The 25641-nt window shown below is 40.0% G+C and overlaps 1 protein-coding gene across 1 annotated transcript in view; it reads left to right on the top strand.

The window, feature by feature from the left end:
* The window catches only part of FKBP9 (FKBP prolyl isomerase 9), a 106822-nt gene that overhangs the window by 764 nt on the left and 80417 nt on the right, over window positions 1-25641 (top strand). The window lies entirely within an intron of this gene.

Raw genomic sequence — 25641 nt, 5'->3', positions numbered from 1 at the left:
TTTCTGACTGATCCTCGCACTTTTGACCGGTCCTCGCACTTATGACCATCCTCACATTTATGCCATTGCGGCATTCTTAACAACCGTGTCAATCATTTCACCACTACTTCTCTTCACCACGGTGACAAGATAGGGCACAAAACATAAAATGTGAGGACAGTCGTATATTCAAGGACTGGTCAAAAGTGCGAGGACCGGTCAAAAATAATTTTTTCAGCCCTCTGAGTAGTCCATATGCACATAGGGACTACTGAGAGGGCTGAAAAAAGTCATTTATGACTGGTCCTCGCACTTTTGACCGGTCCTCGCACTTATGACCATCCTTACATTTATGCCCGTTGCGGCATTCTTAACAACCGTGTCAGTCATTTCACCACTACTTCTCTTCACCACGGTGACAAGATAGGGCGCAAAACGTAAAATGTGAGGACAGTCGTAAGTTCAAGGACTGGTCAAAAGTGCGAGGACCGGTCAAAAATAACTTTTTCAGCCCTCTGAGTAGTCCCTACCCAGAGGGCTGAAAAAAGTGATTTCTGACAGGTCCTCGCACTTTTGACTGGTCATCATTTATGCCATCATTTATCTTCTAGTCCAGAGATCTCCAACCTTGGCAACTATAAGCCTGGCAGACTTCAACTCCCAGAATTCCCCAGCCAGCTATGCTGGTTAGAGAATTCTGGGATTTGAAGTCCACAAATATTAAAACTGCCAAGTTTGAAGACCTCTGAGCTAGAGCTTTGGAGCCAGCCTTTTGGGGAGGGGGTCCCATTCAGAGAGACCCCCTGCCTCTCAGGAAGCATCAGGCCCAGGCAGAGAAAGTTGCCAAGGTGGGAGATCTCTGGTCTAGAGGACCTCCAAAGGTCCCTTCCAACTCTGTAATTCTGGTATTGGCAAGCAAGCACAGTTAAGCTACTTAAATCCCCCAGAGCAGGGGTCCCCAAACTTTTGGACCTCAGGGACCACCAAGTTCATACTTTTAAATTTTGCGGACCACTAATACGAATCCAGCGCATTGCTTGCTGAAGCACCTGGACTCCCAGTGACGGGATAGAGTCCTTCAGGCACTCACCCCTCCTCTTTCTCTCTCTCTCCCCCCCTCTCTCATTCTCTCTTTCTCTCCCCCCTCTTTCTCTCTCCCCCCTCTTTCTCTCCCTTTCTCTCCCCCCTCTTTCTCTCCCCCCTCTTTCTCTCTCTTTCTCTCTCCCCCCTTTCTTTCTCTCCCCCTTTCTCTCATTCTTTCTCTCCCCCCTTTTCTCTCCTCCACTCTTTCTCTCTCCCCCCTCTTTCTCTCTCTCCCCCTCTTTCTCTCATTCTCTTTCTCTCCCCCCCTTTCTCTTTCTCTCTCTCTCCCCCACTCTCCCCCACTTTCTCTCTCTCATTCTCTTGCAGGGGGCCGATCTGGTGTCTGCAATGGAGAGCAAAATCCAGCTTCTTTTCTCTGCTGTAAGTGCAGCATCAGGATTCCGCCTTGGTATATTTGTGGCGCAAGGCAGCCCTTGTTTCCTGCTGACTCGGAGCGGTAAACAGCGTCTGGTTCGGGGAGCAGCCGGATTTTGCTCTCCATTGCTCTCTCGGCCCCCTGCAAACTCTCATCTCTCGAGAAGCCCAACGAAAGTTTTCCGCACCACTTTAGGGAGCGCTCCTCGAGAGACAAGAGCTTGCAGGGGGCCAAGAGAGCAATGGAGAGCAAAATCCGGCTGCTCCCCGAACCAGACGCTGTTTACCACTCCGAGTCCCAAGCGGCAGGAGATGAGGGCTGCCTTGGGCCGCAAATATACCAAGGTGGAATCCTGATGCCGCATTTACAGCGGAGAGAAGAAGCCGGATTTTGCTCTCCATTGCAGACACCAGATCGTATTGCACCACCTGCAAAAATGCAAAAATTTCCAAATGTAGCCCTGCCTCTAACAGCCCTCCTGATGTTCAGCTGTTGTCTCTCAAGGAGGATGCTTGGCCATCTTCATGCTTGAAAGATTCTACAGTGTAACAGCAGATGTCTCCCACCCTGGCAGCTTTAAGACTTGTGGACTTCAACTCCCAGAATTCTCCACAATTCCTCAGAATGGGCTAGGCGGGAGTTGAAGTCCACAGGTTGTAAAAGAGCCACAATTGCCCAGCCCTGGGCTAGGGTAGGCTGACGCCGCGCGGGTGGGAGGAGGGGCGGGCGAGCCAGCAATTTAACAAACGGTTCGGTGTGCTGCGAGGCCAATAAATTGCAAAAAAACCAGAATTGTTTGTTAAATTACTGGCTCGCCCGCCCCGCCCCCACTATTTTTTGGCAAGGGGTGGGGCAAGCCAGCAATTTAACAATGTATAGCAACTCCAGGAAGAGAAGAATTCTGCCGAGTAATATTTTTTGGATTTTTTTTTCTTTCTCCTTACTTTTCTTTCCTCTCTGAATTATGTATTGAATACTACCCCTACTACCGATTAGACTGCTCACCTGATTAATTCAAATCTTGTCTACCCTTGATTACCCCCTTTTTTTTGGAATTGATCGGATAAAATCTTTTCAATCAAAATGTCAACGGCAACACCAGTGGTAACCACAAAAACTGGGAAAAAAGTCTTGACATTCCCTATGGTCGCTGCTACGGCCACCACGGCTACACCCACCTCATCGCCTTCGTCTGCCAGGTCACTGGATGATATGGTTGCTGCAGGGAAACCACCATCGTTATCAAGCTTACAGAATATGCTGCAGGCAATGTACGAAGTGATGACCAAAAATCAAGAAGTTATTTCTAAAAATTTAGAGGACTTAACATCAGATATTAAAGGGGAGCTGGGAGCCGTTAGAAATGATATCAAAATGTTGAATGAGAGCTTGGAAGGTGTTCAGGGGGTGTTGACGCAACAGGAGAGTAAAATATAAGACATTGAAAGGAGGATGGGACGATGTGAGGAAAGACAAGATGGAGAGGAAAGGGAACAAATAGCGGTGAACAGGGTCCTCGAAGAGGAAATTATTTTTCTGGAAATGGAAAGATCATCTTTCTATCTGAGGATTCAAAACGTGGTGGAAGAAAGGGGGGAGCCGTTAAGAGATATAGTTGCAGAAATATTGGCTGGGGCTTTGGAGATCACAAAGGAAGAGGTTTTGAGGGATATAGACGATGTGTTTCGGGTTCACACAAGTTATGCCAGGAGACAGAAACTTCCGACTGAGGTTCATATCAGACTATCTAAGAAAGCCCTTAGGGAAGATGTGATTGCGAAGGCCAGAGATAAAACAGTAACTTATAAGGACAAACAATTGATATTCTTAAGGCAACTCCCTAGGCGGGTTCGGGAAATACGGCGCAATTATCACTTTTTAACGGCCCAACTGAGAAAGCATAAAATATTATATAGGTGGCTACTCCCGGAAGGGTTATTATTTACTTGGGCAGAAAAAAGGGTGAGAATTGACAACCTTAGAGACGCTAGAGATTTCTTTATTAGACATTTGAACCCCTCAGAATCAGACGTGGGAGAAGAGCTAGAGAGCAAGAGCAGGGAAGAAGTACTAGAGAGGAAGAGAGAAGGAAAATAGAACAAGTAGATGAAAGGAAGAAAGAGAAAGGACAATCTCAGACTCAGGTAGAGAGGGGTGTCGAAACAAGACAATCAAAAAAGAAACCTCAAGTAGAAGGCAAGTAAGGGTAATAAGGAAGACGGGATGGGGGAAGAGATGTGTTTAATGTCTGTTAATATCAATGGATTGAATAGTCCAAGTAAAAGGAAAAAGGTTTTCACTGAATTAATGAAAGCACGTTTGAATATAGTATGCCTCCAAGAGGTACATATAAAAAAAGATAAGCTCTATTTATTGAATTATAACAAACTGGGTCAATTATATACATCCCTAGCAGAAACAAAAAAAAGAGGAGTAGCTATTTATGTACAAAAACATATAAAGTCGAGGCTGATTTTTGCAGACAAAGACGGGAGACTGCTGATGGTTGAGGTAGAAATATGTGATAAAAATGTCTATTGGTCTGTATATACGCACCAAATGGAAATCAGAAAGTTTTTTTTCAGACCTTGCACTCTAAACTGGTTGAATATGATTACCCACATATCTGTGTAGTGGGAGACTTTAATGCTATAGAGGATAAAAGCAAAGATTATACATCTGGAAAAAGGAAGCAGGAAGGGGAAAAGAATATGGTAAAGAAAAGGTTGCCTTCTATCTGGCATCAAATACAAGAAGAATTTGGACTCAGAGATATTTGGAGGGAAAAGCACCCAGATGATAAACAATATACATACTTCTCCGCCAGGCACTCATCTTGGTCGCGGATAGATGCGGCATGGTTGTCAGGGGAATTGAGTCAGGGGATACAGAAAGCAGAAATAGGCGTCAATGAGTGGGCAGACCACAACCCTTTTTGGATAACATGGGGAAGCCGGAAAATAAGGCCTAAGTGGAGATTGGATATAAGAGTTTTTAAAGATGAGTTATTCTTAAAACACTTAAAGAAAGAGATGGGGTTCTTCTTTCAGGAAAACAACAGGGAGGATACAAGCCTTTTCAACGTATAGGACACAGCGAAGGCTGTGTTTCGTGGTTTGGTGATTAATTATAAGGCAGAGAAACGAAAGAAGGAAAGGGCTGAGCGCAATAAATTATTGGATGACCTGGTAAGAAGTGAGGCTATGTTACAGCAGGATCCAAGCAATATAGGACTTAAAATGAACTTGAAATTAGCACGACACCAAATTAATTTATTAGATCAACAGGATTTGGAGAAAAAAATAAGGTGGATGAAGCAAAGATACTTCGAAAGGGCAAACAAACAAGGGAGGTGGCTCACTTACCGTCTAAATAAAGAAAAGGAAAAGAATAGAATCCATAACTTGAGAGATGGGAAAGGCAATTGGATTACAGGGGAAGAAGGGAAGAAAATAATTGCACAGGAATTTTATACTAACCTATATTGTAAGGATGATAAGTCTGAGCAGGAAATAAAGAAATACTTAGAGGAATCAGACATACCCCAAATACCAGGTTTATCTAGGGAAGTATTAGATGAAGAAATTACAGAGGGGGAAAGCGAAAGGGTCATGGGAAAACAAAAGACAGGGAAAACTCCCGGTACAGATGGCCTACCGATTGAATATTACAAAGCACTTTGGGAAATACTAGGTACGCATATGACTGAGTTATTTAATGGGGTGATTCGGGAGGGATAGACCCCGAAATCATGGACAGAAGCACTAATAACTCTTTTGCCAAAGGACGATAGTGACCTATCTCAGATTCAGAACTATAGGCCCATCTCGCTCCTTAACGCAGATTATAAATTATTCGCAGCAGTTTTAGCAGAGAGACTCAAAGGGTTTCTTAACCAATTTATACATGAAGACCAAAATGGCTTCTTACCAGGCAGACAGATTAGAGACAATGTAAGAATAGTTATGAATGTTTTGGAATACTACGAAACCCATATTGATAAACAATTGGCCCTGGTATTCATGGATGCACATAAGGCCTTTGATCGTGTGAACTGGAGCTTTTTAATAGGTTTACTGCAACATATGCAATTTGGAGAAAGATTTATTCGGGCAATCCGTGCAATTTACTCGAAGCAGACTGCTAAAATTTCAATTAATGGTGATGTATCCGGTCAAATTGATATTGAGAAAGGAACTAGACAAGGGTGTCCGCTTTCTCCGTTGTTATTTATTTTGTCATTAGAACCCCTACTGAGGGAAATTAGACGTAATACGGGGATAAAAGGTCTTTATATCCAAAATCAACAATATAAGGTGCAGGCTTACGCTGATGACTTAGTATTTATATTAGAAGATCCATTGATATCGGGACCGTGTCTGACCCAGGAAATAGAAAAATATGGTAAGGTGGTGGGATTAAAAGTCAATAGGGAAAAAACTAAAATTATTGCCAAAAATCTGACAGTAAAGCAAGGGAAAAAATTAGAAGCGAATTTGGGGTTCCAAATTGTAAATAAACTAAAATATCTAGGTATTATATCAGCCAAATGCTCCACGATCAAAGAAGACAACTATCTGAACCTTCTCAAGAGAACAGGTCAGGATCTAGAGAAGTGGAAGAACATGCAGATATCCCTACTAGGTAGAATAGCAATTATAAAAACTTACATACTCCCGAAATGGATATACCTATTCTATACAGCACCAGCTAGATTGGATAATAATTTCTTTAAAAAACTAAATTACTATGTCCTTAAATTCATCTGGCAAAATAAAAAACCCAGAATCAAACTTAAAATGCTTCAAGAGCTTAAAGAAAGAGGAGGATTTGGTGTTCCAAAATGGGAATACTACTATCAGGCCGCAAATTTAGTCTGGATCAGGGATTGGATACTGTTGAGAAGAAGGAGGTTGTTGATCTTGGAAGGGGAGGGGCTACATCAAGGTTGGCATTATTTTCTTTGGCAAAACAGAACCCCAAAGCACAGGTGCCTTGCAGGACATTATGTGAGGAATATTCTAATTGAGTCCTGGAGGAAAATTAAGGGTAAATTTTACTCTTCAATCCCCTCTTGGCTGGTCCCACTCGAAGCTATAACGTATAGGCCTCTATATAACAAAGAAAATCATCTCTCTTACCGGGAACTTTTGGACCCCCATGGTAGTCTGAAATCAAGAAATGAGTTGGAGTTGCAGGGAAGACAACTGGATTGGTGGGCTTATGCCCAAATTTGCTCGAAATTTTAAAAAGATAGGGAACAAGAGGTATTAATTTGAATCAGCATGATATGGACAATATCATTCTAGGAAAAGAGGACAAAATGTTATCAAGGATATATAAACTTTTAATAGACTATTGGATAGGGGATGAAATAGTTAAAGACTCTATGATTGCCTGGGGGAGAAATATTGGCTACCCAATTGATTTGACAAAATGGGAAGAAATCTGGCTTAAACATATGAAATTCCTATGGGCAACATCATACAAAGAAAATGTGTACAAGATGCTGTATAGATGGCACCTTCCACCTGCTCGTCTTTCTAAAATGTATTCAAATCTCTCACCAAACTGTTGGAAGTGTGGGGAGATTGGCACCTATTTCCACATGTGGTGGACCTGCTCCAGGACGATTGAATTCTGGAAAATTATACAGGCATGGATCATGGAAATCACAGGTTATAACCTAATTCTGAAACCAGAGTACTATCTACTGAACATCAGGCCAGACAACATAGGCACAAATATATGGTGTCTGTGTGTATTTATCACCACGTCAGCAAGAATATGTTTCGCCCAACATTGGAAGGGGAAAGACCTGCCAGCTGAAGATTTGATTTTGGAGAAAATTTTGGATTATGCGGAAGCCGACAGACTGACTAAAGCATTGAGAGATCAAAAGGACTCCGTATATTTCCAATGTTGGGACAAATGGTACGTTTGGTTGAACAACAGATGCCCAAAAAGTCAAGTATAACCAGGATTATGTTTAATATATGTTAAATCTGACTGAAGCCTACATACCGTAGAAAGTGTAAATATCATGCAAAGTTCCTGTTGCGATCATTTGTTTGACTATTTCTTTTTTTTTTGATGTATTGTTTTAAATAAATAAATTAAAAAAAACAACGGTTCAGCCGAACCACCTAGAACCGGCAGAATCCCACCACTGGCTCAGATCCCAGTCAGCCCGCCTGCCCGCCGGCCCATGCACAGTCAAATTGAAGAAAAAGGATTGAGATTGTAGGAAGTTGGCACCCACTCCCTCCTAGAATATTATATTTCCTTATATGAGAAAAGGGAAATCATGCTTTTAAAGACAAAGCAGCTTCCTGCAGCTCCTTGCGCGCCCCCCCCCCATTCAGCTCCACGGTTATGGGATTAAGACATGGCCCTCAGGACATGATAGGATTAGCCCTCTACCCATCTTGCCACATGGCACCTAGAAAGATTACATCACCCAGTAAGGCTCAACCAAGTCTGGGACACAGACAGCCTACAAAAAGTTAGCTAAGACCCTCGACCCCTGGGAGTCCTCTCTCCACTCCATGTGCCTTTTTGCCCAGGATCTCAAGCAGTGGTGGGATTCAATTTTTTTAACAATTGGTTCTGTGGGCGTGGCTTAGTTGAGGGCTGTGGCTTGGTGGTCATGTGACCGGGTGGGCGTGGCTAGCTGGTCATGTGACCTGGTGGGCGTGGCTATGTGCGTGACTACTCAGGGCTGAAAATAGTCATTTCTGACTGGTCCTCGCACTTATGACCATCCTCACATTTATGCCTGTTGTGGCATTCTTAACAACTGTGTCAATCATTTCACCACTACTTCTCTTCACCATGGTGACAAGATAGGGCGCAAAACGTAAAATGTGAGGACAGTCGTAAGTTCAAGGACTGGTCAAAAGTGCGAGGACCGGTCAAAAATAACTTTTTCAGCCCTCTGAGTAGTCCTTATGCACATAGGGACTACCCAGCGGGCTGAAAAAGTGATTTCTGACAGGTCCTCGCACTTTTTTTTAAAATTAAAAAAGTTTTATCAAATATTACAACAATTTTTTCCCCATCCCTCCTCCCCCCTTCCCTCCTCCGCCCACCCCCCACCCCCCATCCCCCCTCTCCCTCCAACCCCCCTCCCCCCACCCCGGACTTCCCAGAGCAAATACAGGGTATAACATTTAACAAACAAACTAAAATATGCTAACTTTTTGTAGGCTCCTAATTCTCTCTTGCTCTTTAACTCGCCTTTCAACTAACAAAACATAATTCAAAAAGAAAAAGTTGGTTTCATTCATAAGCTATTTGAAGCTTTTTAGTCCAATATTTGTTTTGAATATAATCAATCCATCTTCTCCATTCCGATATATATCTTTCATTTGAGTGGTCCTTCAAATAAGCCGAATTTTTGGCCATATCTGCTAAAATCACTACTTTTAATGTCCATTCTTCAATAGTAGGTAAGTCTTCCTTCTTCCAATACTGCGCCACCAAAAGTCTGGCTGCTGTTATTACATTTAAAATCAACTTAGTCTCTATAACAGTACAATCTGTAATTATACCTAACAAAAAGAACCGTGGAGTAAATTTTATCTTCTTTTTGAGAACATTTTGAATAATCCACCATATTTTTATCCAAAATGCCTTAATTTTTTTACATGTCCACCATATATGATAATACATGGCATCATCACATTCACATCTCCAACACTTAGGTTGCACACTTGGATACATACAGGCTAGCTTTTTAGGATCTAGATGCCATCTATAAAACATTTTATAAAAATTCTCTCTTAAATTTTGGGCTTGGGTAAACTTCACATTTCTAACCCATATTTTTTCCCATGTTTCCATCATTATTGGTTCTTCAATATTTTGTGCCCACTTTATCATACAGAAACTAACTCCGTTTCTGAATCTATTTCTACCAATGCATTATACAACCTTTTTATATGCATTTGACTTTGATCTCTAATTTGTTTTACCAAGTTCTTCTCATTTTGCAAGATACCAATTTTCTGATCTTCTCTCCATCTAGCTTGCAACTGTACATATTGAAACCAAGTTTGAATTATCCTTTCTTCTCTTAGTTGATTCAAAGATTTTAATTGTAGTATACCTCTTTCCTTGTTAAGAAGCTCTTTGTATGTAGTCACATCTTGTTTTTGCTCTACACTTATATTCTCTATTGCGTGTCTGGGTATTGCCCACATTGGTAACTTCTCGTTTAATTTATACTTATACTTTTTCCAGACACGCAATAAAGCATTCCTTAATATGTGACTTTTAAAAGTCTTATCCACTTTCTTATCATATAATAAGTAAGCATGCCACCCGTAAACCAAATCATATCCCTCAATATTCAATATTCTTTCTTCTGTTGAGTTCATCCAGTCACTCATTGCTGATAGGGCAGCTGCCTCATAATATAGTCTTAAATTGGGCATTGTGAGACCTCCTCTTTCATGTAAATCCTGCATTATTTTTTGTTTTATTCTCGGTCTCTTCCCTGCCCAGACAAAATTATTAATATCCTTCTGCCATATCTTCAAATTTTCATCTTTTTTAAGTATTGGTATCATTTGACAAAGAAACAAAAACTTAGGCAAAGCATTCATTTTTACTGCTGCTATTCTTCCTAACAAGGATAATTTTAATTTTTTCCAATTTTCCATCTCTCTCTGTATTTTTTGCAACAATGGATCATAGTTATGCGTGAATAATTTTGCATTTGATGTCATAATATAAACCCCCAAATACTTAACTTTTTTTACTATTTCAAATCCTGTTAATCTTTCTAATTCATCTTTTTGATTTGTAGTCATGTTTTTAGTTATTATCTTCGTTTTCCCTGCATTTATTTTAAATCCAGATACTTGTCCATATTGCTTAATTATATCCATTAAACCTACAACCGACTGTAATGGTTGGGTTAAAGTAACAACCAAATCGTCTGCAAATGCTCGTACTCTGTAATCATACTGCCTAATTTTAATTCCATTTATTTTGTCCGACCCATGTATCTTCCTTAACAAAAATTCCAAAGTCAAGATGAACAATAATGGAGACAAGGGACATCCTTGTCTTGTTCCTTTTTCTATATTAAAAGTATCTGTTAAACTACCATTAATTATTATGTGCGCTGTTTGTTTCTGATATATTGCCTTAATAGATTGTGTAAAATATTCTCCAAACTGCATCTTTTCTATTATTTTCAATAAGAAGTGCCAATTCAATCGATCAAATGCTTTCTCCGCATCAAGAAATATTAGCACCGCAGGGATTTGGTTGTTCTTCCCCAAATACTCTAATAGGTTAACCACTTGCCTTACATTACTCTTCATTTGTCTACCATTTATAAAACCAGTTTGATCATTATGAATCATTTGTTGTATGACTGTCATTAACCTATTTGCTAGTATTTTAGCAAAAATCTTGTAATCTGTATTTAAAAGTGATATAGGCCTATAATTTTTTGGCTGAGTGTGGTCTTGCTCCTCCTTTGGAATCAGAGAAATAAAAGCTGTCCTCCATGATGGGGATACATCTCCTCCAGATTGTATGTTGGTAAATAACTCTTTGAGTGGTCCCACCATTTCTAACTGCAAGTGTTTATAATAAGCAGCTGTCAAACCATCCGTCCCGGGGGCTTTACCCACTTTCATCTGCTTAATTGCAAACATAATCTCTTCGGAAGTTATTGGTTGATTTAAACCCTCCCTTTGCTCTCTTGTAATTATAGGAATATTCTCTTTCTGTAAATATCTATCTACATCGATACTTTGAATTTTATCACTAGCGTACAACCTCGTATAAAATTCTAAAAATGCTTTTTTAATCATATTTTGCTGATAAACCTCTTTACCTTTATATTCTATTTTCTCTACGGTCCGTGACTTGTTTTTTCCTTAACAAATATGCTAACCATCTCCCTGATTTATTAGCATATTGCAAATTAGTTGCGACCTGATCTGCCATTAGCATATTAAATTGCCCTCGCAATAAGTTAATTGTCCCTTTTATTTTCTTGTCTGCTGGGTTCAATATCAGAGCTTGTTCTTTTTTTTTTAATTTCCTCTTTAAGTCCTTCTTTTTTTTTTCCTGTTTACGTCTATGTTTATTATTCAAATATATCAAAATACCTCTCATAAATGCTTTACTTGCATCCTAAACCATTTCCATAGATGTACCCTTATGCATATTTATAATGAAAAATTCTTTCATAAATTTTTTACATTCTTTTACATTTTCCTCATATCTAAACAGATTTTCATTTAACCTCCAAGACCTCTTAAATCCCATTCCATACTCTAGTTCCATCCAAACTGGACTATGATCCGTTAAAACTCTTGGGCAAATCTTCGTCTTCTTCACCCTAGAAAAAAGATCATTAGTAATTAATATAAAATCAATCCTAGAGAAAGATTGATGTCTATCAGAAAAAAAGGTAGTCTTTTTCTTCAGAGTTCCTCTCTCGCCAGCTATCTCTCAACTCCATATCATCCATCGTTTCAAAAAACAATTTTGGCAATCTAGCACGCGTTGAGATATTTTGCAAGAGCCCCTTCTTATCTTTTTTAGTGTCCAAAACTCCATTCCAATTGCCCAGTAAAATGCATGATTTATAATCCCATTGTAGTAACTTGGATTGTAAAAGCTTATAAATTTTTTCCTGTTGTTGGTTCGGTGCATATACTCCAATTAAAAGTATTTTTTCTCCTTTTATTAAAAGTTCAATTGCTATAAATCTTCCTTGATCATCTGCTTCAATTAATTTAGCAATTAAGTCTTTTTTAAGGTATATAACTATACCATTCTTCTCGGGAGCAGAAGCAACAAAATGTATACCTAACCTTGCATTTATTAAATATTTTTGATCTTTGCTTCTAATATGAGTCTCTTTTAAACAGATTACATCATTTTTAAACTGTTTCAAATAATGAAATATTTTTCTCCTCTTTTGTGGTGAATTTAGGCCATTAACATTCCAAGTCAGAAATCTAGTTGCCATTCTTGGCCCCCTGAAGCTTTTGGAGCATCTGCTGGAAATCTCCATGCATTTTGCTTTTTGGCCTTGCTCCTTCCACTGCTTCTGTTTTTGTAGTTTCTTGAATCATCTGAAGTTGCTGCACTCTTAATTCTTCTTGACGCTTGGCTGCCGCTCGGGTCTGTCTTTGATCCTTAGGTTCTTCTATCTCCAAGGCTTGAACAGTACTCGAAAGTTGTATTAAATCTTATTGAGTAATCAAAGCTCCCCTTTGGGCCTGTGCCAGCAATTCTTCCTTCTCCCCCTTTCTTGCCCCCTCTGCTTCCGTCTTCCTTCTAACTTCTGGGGACTGTGGGCATCCAGCCTTTAGTACATTGGTGTAAAAATCTCTTGCCTTCCACACTGAGTTAAGACGATATCTCTCTCCTGAATAGTTCACCACTAGTCCAGCTGGAACCTCCCATCTGTACTGTATCTGGCGGTTTCTCAGTTCTTCCACCAGAAAGGCATAATCCCTTCTGACTCTCAACATTTTGGGGGGGATTTCTTTCAGTGTTAAAACCCTGCCCCTGCACTTGAAGTTTGTTTTTAAAAGTGACTTGTAGGATTTCATTACGTATTCTCCTTGTTGTAAAATAAGCTACAATGTCTCTTGGTAGATGTTTCTGTCTCGCAACCCATGAATTGACACGGTAAATTTTGTCAATTTGCCATTCAAGATTTGCTTTTTGATCTCCCATTATCTGTGGAAATGCTTCTGAAAAAATCTCTCTCAAATTCTCTTGCTTATTTTCTTTGAGGCCTCTTATTCTCAAAGCAAATTCCATATCTCTATATTGTATCATTATCACATCGGCCTCAGCTCTTTCCATCTTATTCTGGACATCTCCCACTTTATTTTCCAAATTCTCATTAGACTGCTTAATTTCTTCCACTTTTTCATCTATTGCCTCAATCTGGCCTGCCAGACCTTGGACTGCCATGATAATATCTTCTCTAATTTCCTGATTACGTTTTTGAATAAACTCTTTAATTTGAGCCGTCTCCTCAGCAACATCTCTAATTTTATCCTCAAACACCGAAGTAATTTTTTTTTCTATAACAGAGGCTTGTGTTTTAAGGGCTTCCTGCAACATTTCAAGTGTTAATATTGGTGGTTCCGTTGGAACAGAGAGAGGTTGCAATTTGGACGTTTGAGCTGATGAGCTCCCAGCACTTTTAGGAACAATAGTCTTTATTTGTTTTGAAGCCATTTTTAGTTTCCAATTTAAATTTATTCAGCAACCAGAACAAAAAATCCACCAAATCCAGAAATTTCCAGTCTTTAAATGATATCAATCCTTTTTAAAAAACAAAAAAACAAAAAACACTGTTATAGTCTTTTTAACTTTTAATCTTCTTTCTTTCCAAGCAAAAATCTCTAAGTTTAGACCGGGGCTGCCAGCCGCTAAATGAAACTTTCCTTTTTAACTTTCACTTTCACACTCCATTAAAGCTCAATCGCCATCTTGGTTTCACTTTCTCCCCTTAGTAAATCAGAAGGGAGTAATACACATTTGGAGTTAAAGTTTAGTACTTGCAAATCTGATCTCTCCTGAGTTTGCTCAGCCTGCTTCCAAATGATGTTTTATTCCAAGCGTTGTTTGCAGGGGTGGTCGCGGCATCTTCTTCTGCTTAAAGCAGAAACGCCTCGGATCCGGAGCTCTGTCGGGCTTCCAGGGAACTCTCACCCTTCAAGCCCCAGAATTGTTCCTGGGACTTCTTGGAGAGCTCTACCTGCACCCGTCTGCTCTCTTCCTCCCCTTTTCCCGGGGAGAAAGTTTTCAAGCCACTAGACAGCTGATTTGTGCTGTTTTAGTGGCTTTACGAGATCGCGGGGCTGGTACTCACAAAAGGAGCGTCTTCGGCGCCTACGGAAGTCTCAGGTCCTTGCACTTTTGACCGGTCATCATTTATGCCCATTGCAGCTATTCTTAACTAAATTAATTAAATAAAAATAACCTGCTGGAGCGGTCGGAGGCAGTCCGAGGCGGGCATTTGAGTTGGCTGCAGGGCAAGGTGATACAACTGGGGTAGGTAGGACACTGGTGCCCAGGTGGGAGGCGGGCGCAGGCCTACAGGGCTGGCTGCAGGGTGAAGCGATTGGATGGAGTAGGTCAGGGTTCTGCAACTTTAAACACTCAACCTTAAACACATGTAATCACTTAAACACAACCTTAAACCTGGGTGGCCATTGCCAACTCCATATCACTTACTCCCAACCCAGGTTTTGTGGTTCCCAGTATGTTATAAATCAGAGGTCCAGGCTTTTGCTCTGTTCCAAGATGTCTCTCTCGCTTTCATAGAGAGCTTTATTTTTATACACTTTTACACAGGCAGATAAAAGACTGGACAGTAACAGTATTCTAATTGGATAGAAATTATTCACCCCCCCCTCTCAAGATGCCATCCTCTGAAGGTGAGATAATGTAGATCAAAGCCAAGAATGAGATCATAGAAACAGGAAAGACCTACAGCGCATGAGCTAAGGCAGTGTGCTGTTCAAAACTTGGCACCATGACCTTTGACCTACCTCTACACCAGTATTTTCTTTTAAACAGGTATCTCTGTGTGTCTCTTTCATCTCTCTAATCTGTTTCTTTGTTCCCCTCTTCTCTCCTTCATCTCTCTTTCTCTCCATCTCTTTCTCCTCTTCTGTCTGGGCGGTGGCGGCAGCGAACCTATTGCACCATCAGGTCACCCCTTGGCTTGGAGGCGGCACCTTAAACCTGCGCCCCACTGCACCTGCTCCTGCCCGGCTGTGCCTGCAGCCGGCTCTTATTGCTCTTACTGAGCTTCGCAATGGGGCAGACGGCACCCCTCCTCCTTCTAGAGCCCATTACGATGCGGATCTTCGGCTGCAGCCTGGGCAGCCAGTGTTCCGGGGCGGAGCAGAGTCGCACGTCTCCCCCAGCGACTGGATGGGCTAGGGCAGGAATGAGCAATTGTGGCTCTTTTACAACCTGTGGACTTCAACTCCTAGAATTCCTGAGACAGTCTCAGGAATTCTGGGAGTTGAAGTCCACAGGTTGTAAAAGAGCCACAATTGCCCACCCCTGTAGGCTGGTGCCACGCAGGTGGGAAGCGGGGTGAGGGGCAGGCAAGCCAGCAATTTAACTAACGGTTTGGTGTGTTGCGAGGCCAATAAATTACAAAAAAACAACGAATAGTTTGTTAAATTACTGGCTCCCCTGTCCCTTGCCCCGCCCACTACTATTTATTGGCAAGGGACGGGGTGAGCTAGAAATTTAACAAATGGTTTGGCTGAACCGCCTAGAACCGGCAGAATCCCACCACTGATCTCAAGCCATGTGGTCCTGTCCACCATTAAAAACCATCTTTCCAAACAGCCACCATGTTTCCACTGCCTTTCTCCCCACTTGGAACTGAACCCAGATGGGTTCTTTCAACAAGGCTCAACACGGAACTGTAATCAAGCTGAGAGACTGCCTGAGTTATAAACAAAAGGAAATAAGGCAGAGAAGGCTTGCAGGATAGCTGTTGATTTCAGGGAGAGCTCTCTGCCTCGATTGTGACAGAAGAATTATTTTATTTGGACTGCAAAAATGGAATGCTTCCTGAAGACTAAGGAGCTCTGAGATATCATTAATCCGCCCCAGGGACCATTAGCAGCTGCAGGTGGTATGATAAGGCACTAGCTTACATCATTTTAAGTTTGGAAGATGAACAATTCGTAAATGTAGCTGATTTAAAAACTGCAAAGGTTTGGCTGAAATTGAAAAATGTGCATGTGAGTGCATCAACATGTAATATTGTGCAATTATCAAAACAATTGTACAGAGTCCAGTTGCTGCCACAAGAAAGCATAGAAAAGCATCTGCTGCTCATGCAGACACTTTTTGTTGAATTAGAACAGCGTGGAATGCAAATACCTGAATCTCAGAAAGTGCTGTTGGTATTAAATAGTCTTGATGAAACGTGGGACATCGTTTCAGCCGGGTTTTTTTAAAAAATAATTTTTTATTTTATTTTTTAAGACAGACAAACATTTAATGCATCAATCCTCCCTTCCCTGTGACGCCTCGGTGTTATCTTCTAGGCTTCTTTTCCATCTTCCATAAGATTCTTCTATCTTCATATTCATCCAAACCATTCTAACATTTCATTTCTAAATATTATAATCATCATTTGTACACAATTATAGTATCAATCATTTATATCTCTTCCAACCAACTATAAAAATAATTCCATGTTTTAAAGTATTCTGATTCCTCCTTATCTTTAATCATCAAATTAATCTATTCATTTCTGCACAGTCTAAAAATTTTTTTTATTACTTCTTCATCCAAAGGAATTTTCTCTGATTTCCAATTTTGTGCATACACAATTCTTGCAGCTGTTATTACATGTATAATCAAATATACATTTTCCTTACTAATTTTTTCTGGAAAGATACCCAGTAGGAACAATTCTGGTTTAAATTCAATACGTTGTTGTATCATTTCTTCCAGCCAGATTTTAATCTTGTACCAATAATTTTTTGCTTCGGGACAAGTCCACCACATATGGTAATAAGATCCTGGTGTTTGATGACATTTCCAGCGTTTAGCTGATTTATCTTTAAACATTTTTGCTAACTTCTCTGGTGGCATATGCCATCTATAAAACATCTTATATTGATTTTCCTTATATGCTGTGGACATTTTTCAAATTCAATTGGATAACCAAAATTTCGACCCCAGGCTATCATCGTTTCTTTTACTTGCTCCTCCTCCAATTCAATATACAACAAAAAATTATTAAAAAAAATTATTAAGTTTTCCTCTGTTCCCATGAGTATCTTACCCAGTTCAGTCTTCTCCATATAAAAACCATATAGTTTAGCATCTTTTTCGTATCTTGCTCTTATTTGCATATACATGTACCAATCTATCTTAATTCCCTGTTGTTCCAATTCTCGTTTCTCTTTCAATTTCCCCTTATCTGTTAATAATTTATTATATCTAACAATATTTTCAGAATTAAAGACATTTGGGTGTATCAAAGCTTCCGTTATTGATAACCATGTTGGTATTTTCACATAAAATTTATTTCTAACCTTCTCCCAGACCAATAACAATGCATTTCTTATATAATGTCTATGAAAGTATGTGTGTATCTTACTTCTACCATGTCATAAAAAGGCATGCCATCCCGGTTGTAAATCATGCCCTTCCAGTGTTAACAACCTTGTATTTCTTAATTCAAGCCATTCTTTCAATCATGTCAATGTTGCTGCTTGGTAATATAATTCCCAATTTGGTAAACCACATCCCCCTCATAGTTTCATGTCTTGCAACATTCTTAAACTTATTCTTACTTTTTTCCTTTGCCATATAAATTTCCTCATGATCTTATTAAGATATTGAAAGTAAGTCTTTCCAATTTTTATTGGTACAGTTTGGAATAAGAATAATAGTCTTGGTAATATATTCATCTTTATCAATGCGATCCGACCCATAAGTGATAGTTGAAGATTCTTCCCTTTTTCCAAGTCTTTTTCAATTTGTTGCTTTAACTTGTAGTAGTTTTCTTCTTTTATTGTTGCACATTTTAAAGTTAAGTATACTCCCAAGTATTTCACTTTTTTCACCACTTGTATGTCTAGATTTTCTTTGATCTGTCTATTTTATTTTTCTGTTGTATTCTTCACCAAAAGCTTTGTTTTATCTTTATTTATTTTCAAACCAGATACTTTTCCATAACCTTCTATCTATTCTAGTAATTTAGGGCCTGTTATTTGTGGTTCCTCTATAATAAAAACTAAGTCATCAGCGAACGCTTGTAATTTATATTCCTCTTTTTTGACTTTCATTCCTTTTATCTCATCACTCCATCTAATGTTTCTGTTTAAAACGTCTAGAGTCAAAATAAACAATAATGGTGATAAAGGACATCCTTGCCTGGTGCCCTTCATTATATTAATCTTTCCTGTCATTTCTCCGTTCATCATTATCTTGGCAAATTGTCTTGTCATATATTGTTTTTATAGTATTTATAAATCTCTCCCAAAATCCATTCTCTGTAATTGCTTTATCATAAACTGCCATTTCACATTATCAAAAGCTTTTTGTGCATCTAGAAACATCAATGCCATTTGTTTTTCTGGGTGGGTCTCATAATATTCCAAGGTATTCAAAAATCATCCTCATGTTATCTCTAACTTGCCTTTTTGATAAGAACCCATTTTGATCACTGTGAATATATTCATTTAGCAGTTTTTTCAACCTATTTGCCATTAATGAAGCAAAAATCTTGTAATCTACATTTAATAGTGAAATCGGTCTATAATTTTTAATCAATTGTAGATCTGTATCTTCTTTAGGTATGAGTGTCACGTATGCCTCTTTCCATGAATCTGGCATTTTAGCCTCTAATAACAGTTCATTGAATAAGTCCAACATTATATTACTAATCACTTCTTCCAATGTTTTATATAACTCAGCTGGTAAGCCATCTGGTCCAGGCGCTTTTCCATTCTTTTGTCTTTTTATTGCTTCTTCTTTTTTTTAAAAAATAAATTTTATTAAATTTTCCAAGTTAAAATCAACATAAGACAAAAACATTGATTATACATAACAACAAAAACCATACATTCCCCTCCCTCCCTCCCCCATTCATAACACTAGATATACAAACACATCCAAACCAGCAGATAATATTCCTGCCCTCATTTATAAATAATTATGCCCACAACACAGAATAAAGTAAGTAATCCCCAAATATGGTTTTCAAACAATTATCTTTCAATCTAGATAAGTATATCTCTCCTCATATTGACTTAGGCCCTCACTTCATCTCAATCCTTTTATTCAACCACCGGTACCAACTGTCCCAACTTTGAAAAAATTCAGATTCCTCTTTTTCTTTCAACCAATACGTCATTCTGTCCGCTTCAGTGCACTCTAATACTTTATTTATAATTTGGACGCTGGCCGGTATCTCTTTTTCTTTCCATTGTTGGGCAAACACTATTCTAGCTCCGACTAAGATATGTAGAATGAGATACCAGTTTTTCTTACTTAGCCCCTCTGGGCGAATACCTAGTAAATATATCTCAGGTTTCCATTGGAGGTCCACATTAGTAATTTCCTTAATCCAATTCCTAATCCTTCTCCAAGTCTTTTTATTGCTTCTGCTAATTCCATCATTGTTATTCTTTCATCTAGCATTCCTTTAAATTGTTCTGATATTTTAATTAAATCTGATTTTTCCAGATAGTTTTGTATCTCCTCCTCGGGGATCTTTTCTTGTGAATAGAGTTTTTCATAGTATTCTTGGATTACTTTCTTTTTTTCTTCAGTTTTATATTGTAATTTTTCCTCTTCATCTTGTAGATATTTTATAACTTTTTTCTCTTTCTCTTTTCTTAGTTTATATGCTAGCCATCTTCCTGGTTTGTTTGCATTTTCAAAAATATTCTGTTTCAATGCTCTCAATTGGTTTGCTAATAATTCTTGTTCATTTAAGATTATTTAATGCTTCTTCAGTTCCATCAATTTCTTAATTTTTTTATTTTGAACATCTTTCTGAAACTTTTTTTTCCAGGCTTTTAGTTTAGTTTAGTTTAGTTTATTCATACTTATATGCCGCTCTTCTCCCAAAGGACTCGGGGCGGCTCACAAAGATAAAACAATGGAACAATAAAATTAATACTAAAATAATCCAATTAAAATCCCCAAGAGTTAAAACTAAGACTCCCAGTAGATCAGGCAATTTGTTGGAAAAGCCATGTCTTCAGGTCACCGTGGAAAGAGCGGAGGTCGGGGGCTGTCCGGAGCTCAGTGGGTAGCCCATTCCAGAGGGTCGGTGCGCCCACAGAGAATGCCCTTGTCCTGGGCACCATCAGCCAACATGGTCTGGCCGAAGGCACCCGTAGGAGGCGGTCCTATGTGAACTGGGCGGTGGGAGGCCAGTAGGAGGTGATCCTGCAAGTACCCCAGGTCTGTGCCATGGAGGGCTTTATAGGTAAGTACCAGCATCTTGAAGCGGATCCGAAGGACCACAGGTAACCAGTGCAGCTCGGGCAGGAGTGGTGTAACACTGGAGTAATGGGAAGCTCCCGTAACAACCCGCGCGCCTGCATTCTGGACCAGCTGGAGCCTCTGGGTGCATCACAAGGGCAGCCCCATGTAGAGGGCATTGCAGTAATCCAAACACGAGATAACGAGAGCATGAGTGACTGTACGGAGGGCATCCCTGTCTAGGAAAGGGCGCAACTGGCACACCAGGCAAACCTGTGCAAAAGCCCCCCTTGTCACGGCCATCAGATGGTCCACCAAGGACAGCCGCGAATCTAGGAGGATACCAAGATTGCGAACCTTTTCATAGGGAGTAAGCAACTCCCCCCCCCATCTGGAGTGATGGGGGTATTAGACCATGAGATGCCGGCATCCACAGCTACTCAGTCTTGGAGGGGTTGAGTCTGAGCCTGTTCCTACCCATCCAGACCCGCACCAGACCCCTGAGCCTGTTCCTACCCATCCAGTCCCTAAGTGCCTCCAGGCACTTAGACATCATGGAAAGGGCATTCCTGGGTTGATCCGGGGTGGAGATGTAGAGCTGGGTATCATCAGCATACTGATGATATCTCACCCCGAAACTGTGAATGATCTCACCCAGCGGCTTCATGTTGATATTAAAGAGTAAGGGGGAGAAACCGACCACAGGTGAGGGGCCTCAGGGAGGATCTCTGACCCCCCGCCCAAACAAACTGTGTACGGCCCAAGAGGTAGGAGGAGAACCACTGTAGAACAGTGCCCCCCACCCCCAGCCCCCCGAGTCGTCGCAGTAGGATACCATGGTCGATGGTATCAAAATTAATTTTATATTCTTCTTCTAATCTTACTTGTTTCTACCGATTCTTTTTCTTCCCCCCGCCCCCCCCCAATATGTTATTGCCAGACCTCTAATATATGCTTTCATTGTGTCCCATACATTTTGGAGTGATGTATGTTCCCTTTTATTTAATTTTTTTTAAATGTCCAGTTCCTTTCCCACAAATTCCTGAAATCATTTTTCATTTAATATTGTATTCAAAGTCCATCTTGTCTTTTTCCCTTTCCATACTATTGTCATTGGACTATGGTCAGCCCAAATATTTGAACCAATATTCACTTCTTGCACCTCTTCTATCAGTCCAGTTGACATCCATACCATATCTATCCTTGACCATGATAAATGTCTATTTGAATAAAAAGTATATTGACTCTCCTTCAAATGTTTTTGTCTCCAGATATCTTGGATACTTAATTCTTCTGTCATTGTAAAAAAGGATTTCGGTACTGTTCTTCTAGTTTTTTTATTTATCTTCAAAGTTTTATAATCAAAATCTGGGTCTATAACTGCATTAAAATCACCCATTATACATACATTTTCATAGTTCAAAGCTATAATTTTTCTGTGCAATCAATGATAAAATTCTTCCTGCTTTTCATTTGGTGCATATAATGTATTTGTTTAAAGTTCATTTTTATTTCCACCATCAAAATCCTACCTTCCTCATCTTCAAAAATTAATTTAGGTTCTAATTTTTCTTTTATGTATAATGCCACACCCCTTTTACTTTGTTGTATCAGTGCTGTAAATAAAACTCCTAATTTGGGATATTGTAATAATTTTATGTGTTGTTTTCTAATATGAGCTTCTTGTAAACATAATGTCCATCTTCAGAGTATTTAATTTAGTCAATAGTCTGTTTCTTTTTATTGCTGCATTTAATCCATTTACATTTAAGGATATTGCTTTTATTTCTTCTTCCATGTTTACTTGTTACTAGGTTTTAATTTCGTTGCCCTTGACTCTCTTTGTTTGATTGGGTCTTTGGCTCTTGCCCCCTCTCTCCGGGCCCTCTCTTCCTTCGCTTTCTCCTCCTTATTCTTTTCTTCATCTTTCTCTTTTGCAACGCCTACAGCTCCCAACTCTTTTTCCATTGCTCCACAAAGTTGTTGATAAAATACCTTTGCTTTCTCAATTGAATCAAGTCTGTATCTTTGTTCTCTCCATGTCACCATAATCCCTTCAGGTATTAACCATCTAAAACACACTGCTTTGGATATTAAAAATCTTGTTAAGAATTGGTATTCTCTCCTCAAATCTCTAACTCTTCTAGGTATTTGTCGTAGAACCACAAGTTCTTTATCCTTGTGTTTCAATGCTGTGGTCCTTACTGCTTGAAGTATATCTGATTTCATTGCTCTCTTTGTAAATCTTACATATACTTCCCTTGATAGTTTATTCCTTACTGCATATCTAGTATAGATTCTAAAGGCTTCATCAATCTCATTCAAAATCTTTTCTTTGGGTTGTTCCAAGGCTTCAGCCAAAATCTTGCAATTGTTTCTGGTAGATTTTCTCCTTTTTCTTCTTCTATATTTTGGAATCTTAAGTAAAATTCAGAGCGTTCTATCTCCAACAAAATAATTGTCCTTTGTTTCAGCCATTTTTGAATGTCAACCAGAACACGAATTACGTATGGAAGCCCTTAAATCCTGTTTGATTTCTGAAGAACAAAAACACCATTTTAGAAGAAACTATGAGGAGAAATTCCTGAGTTGGGGGTCCAAGGAGCAGAGAGCAAAACAACAGACTGGATGTCTGCAGAGAACAGAGCAACAGAAGAGATCGGATTACATCCCAGCAAAGAATTCTCAAGAAGAAGGAACAAGAAAAATGGAGATGTTTTATGTCTGTGGGGATAAAACTCATTTAAAGAAAGACTGTTTAGAAGGAAGAAAACAAACAAACAGACAAACTGCTGTTGCAAAACTTGGCTATTGTAATAGCAGAGACGAATGATTAATAGATAGTGGGGCTGGTCAAACATTTATTTATTTATTTATTTATTTATTTATTTATTTATTTATTTTGTCGCATTTCTATGCCGCCCAACTCCCAAGGGACTCTGGGTGGTTTACAACAGAGAATAAAACAATGCAACAATATTCCATACAAAGTTAAAAGAAGACATTAAAACATTAAAACGCTAAAACACATACACTCCAATTTGTGGCCGGGTCTCACAAGATCACTATAACGAGATCAATGGCCCCAGGCCTGCCGGAAGAGCCAGGTCTTCACTGCTTTCTGGAAGGCCAATAGGGTGGGGGCGGTCCAGACTTCAGGAGGTAATTGGTTCCAGAGAGCCGGGACAGCCACAGAGAAGGCCCTTCCCCGTGGACCTGCCAGCCGACATTGTTTAGCTGACGGGACCCAGAGGAGACTGACTCGGTGGGATCTTACCGGTCGCTGGGAGCTATGTGGTAGAAGGCAGTCTCGAAGATAGCCTGGTCCTAAGCCATGTAGGGCTTTAAAGGTAATAACCAACACCTTGAATTGCGCCCGGAGACTGATAAGGAGCTAGTTTAGCTCGTGGAGAATTGGTGTAATGTGGGTGTATCTAGGGGCACCCACTATAACTTGTGCGGCTCCATTCTGGACCAACTGTAGTCTCCGAACATTTTTCAAGGGTAGCCCCATGTAGAGCGCGTTGCAATAGTCCAACCGTGAGGTGACAAGGGCATGAGTAACTGTGAGGAGAGCCTCCTGATCCAAGTAGGGTCGCAATTGGTGCACCAGACGAACCTGTGCAAAGGTCCCCCTAGCTACAGCTGTCAGATGTTTTTCCAATCTTAGCTGTGAGTCTAGAAGGACACCCAAATTGTGAGCCCGTTCTGAGGGGGGCCCTTTCTGTCCCCCCAGAACCAAGGATGGACAATCAACATAGTTTTTAGGGGGCAACACCCAGAGCCATTCGGTCTTGTCTGGGTTAAGTCTGAGCCTGTTGACTCACAGATCCTCACATCCTCCGGGCACCGGCACATCACATCTACCGCCTCACTGAACTGATGAGGGGTGGAGATATACAGCTGGGTATCATCAGCATATTGCTGATATCCCACCCCGTGTCGTCGGATGATTTCACCCAGTGGTTTCATGTAGATGTTAAATAGGAGGGGAGAGAGGACCGAGCCCTGAGGCACCCTGCCGACGAGGGATCTAGGGGATGACCTCTGTCCTCCTATCAGCACCGACTGTGATCGACCAGAGAGATAGGAGGTGAACCACCGCAACAGGGTGCCTCCCACTCCCACCTCTCTTAGTCGCCCCAGAAGGATACCATGGTCAATGGTATCGAAAGCTGCTTAGAGGTCAAGTAGCACCAAGATAGAGGAATGACCCCTGTCTCGGGCTCGCCAGAAATCATCCATGAACGTGACCAAGGCAGTGTCCATGCTGTAGCCAGGTCTGAAGCTGGACTGAAAAGGGTCCAAATCCGTTTCATCCAATGACCGCAGGAGCTGAAGTGCCACAACTTTCTCTACAACCTTTCCCACAAAGGGTAGGTTGGAGACTGGAAGAAATGTTTTTAATTCTGCTGGGTCCAGGGAAAGCTTCTTATTTATTTCTTATTTAATTTATTTATTTATTATATTTCTATACTGCCTTTCTCCCATAGGACTCAAGGCGGTGTACAGTCAAGAAAAATATAGACACACAAACATCATAAAATTGCTAATTAAAATTATTACTTAGTTTGGTCAATTAAATAAAATCCAGAATTAGATAACATTTAAAAAAAAAAAGTGCCATATTTTATGGCCACGTGCCACTGCTAACATTAGAGCCAACCTTATAGTTTCACTTTTTACTGTTGGTGCAAACACCTCATCATAGTGCACATTTTTCTTTTGCAAAAAATCTCTCTTCTTGAGGAGAGGCCTTACAACCACTTCCTTTAATGGCTGCGGGAAGGATCCCTCCCTTATTAATAATTCTAAATTGTTTTTCAGATTGGATCCAGCTGGAGGAGATGCAGTAGCCTTAGCAAATAGTCAGAAGGCTAAAGTTATAGGAAAAGGCAGTGTGCTGATTCCATGTCTGGAGAAAAAGTTTAATTGTGCCTGAAATGGAGCATAATTTACTGAGTGTCTCTAGTCTAGACAAACAAGGGTTTGAGATCACATTTGTAGATTGGGGATGTCTCATAAAAAGAAATGGTATGTGCACAGGGCATAAAACAGGATAATTTTTATGTGTTGCAAGGACAAAAGGTTCAATGCACCCAAATATTTGGAAATGCGGCACAACATGATTCATGCATTCATCTCTTGCACAGAAAGCTTGGACATGCCAGCTTCAGAGTGTTGCACAAGATGCAACAGTTTGGAGAAGGTGTAAGGGTGAA

The sequence above is a fragment of the Pantherophis guttatus genome, chromosome 4, assembly GCF_059756535.1.
Source record: "Pantherophis guttatus breed Tessera chromosome 4, ASM5975653v1, whole genome shotgun sequence".
Lineage (NCBI taxonomy): Eukaryota > Metazoa > Chordata > Lepidosauria > Squamata > Colubridae > Pantherophis > Pantherophis guttatus.
This window is presented reverse-complemented; position numbering and strand designations above follow the sequence as displayed.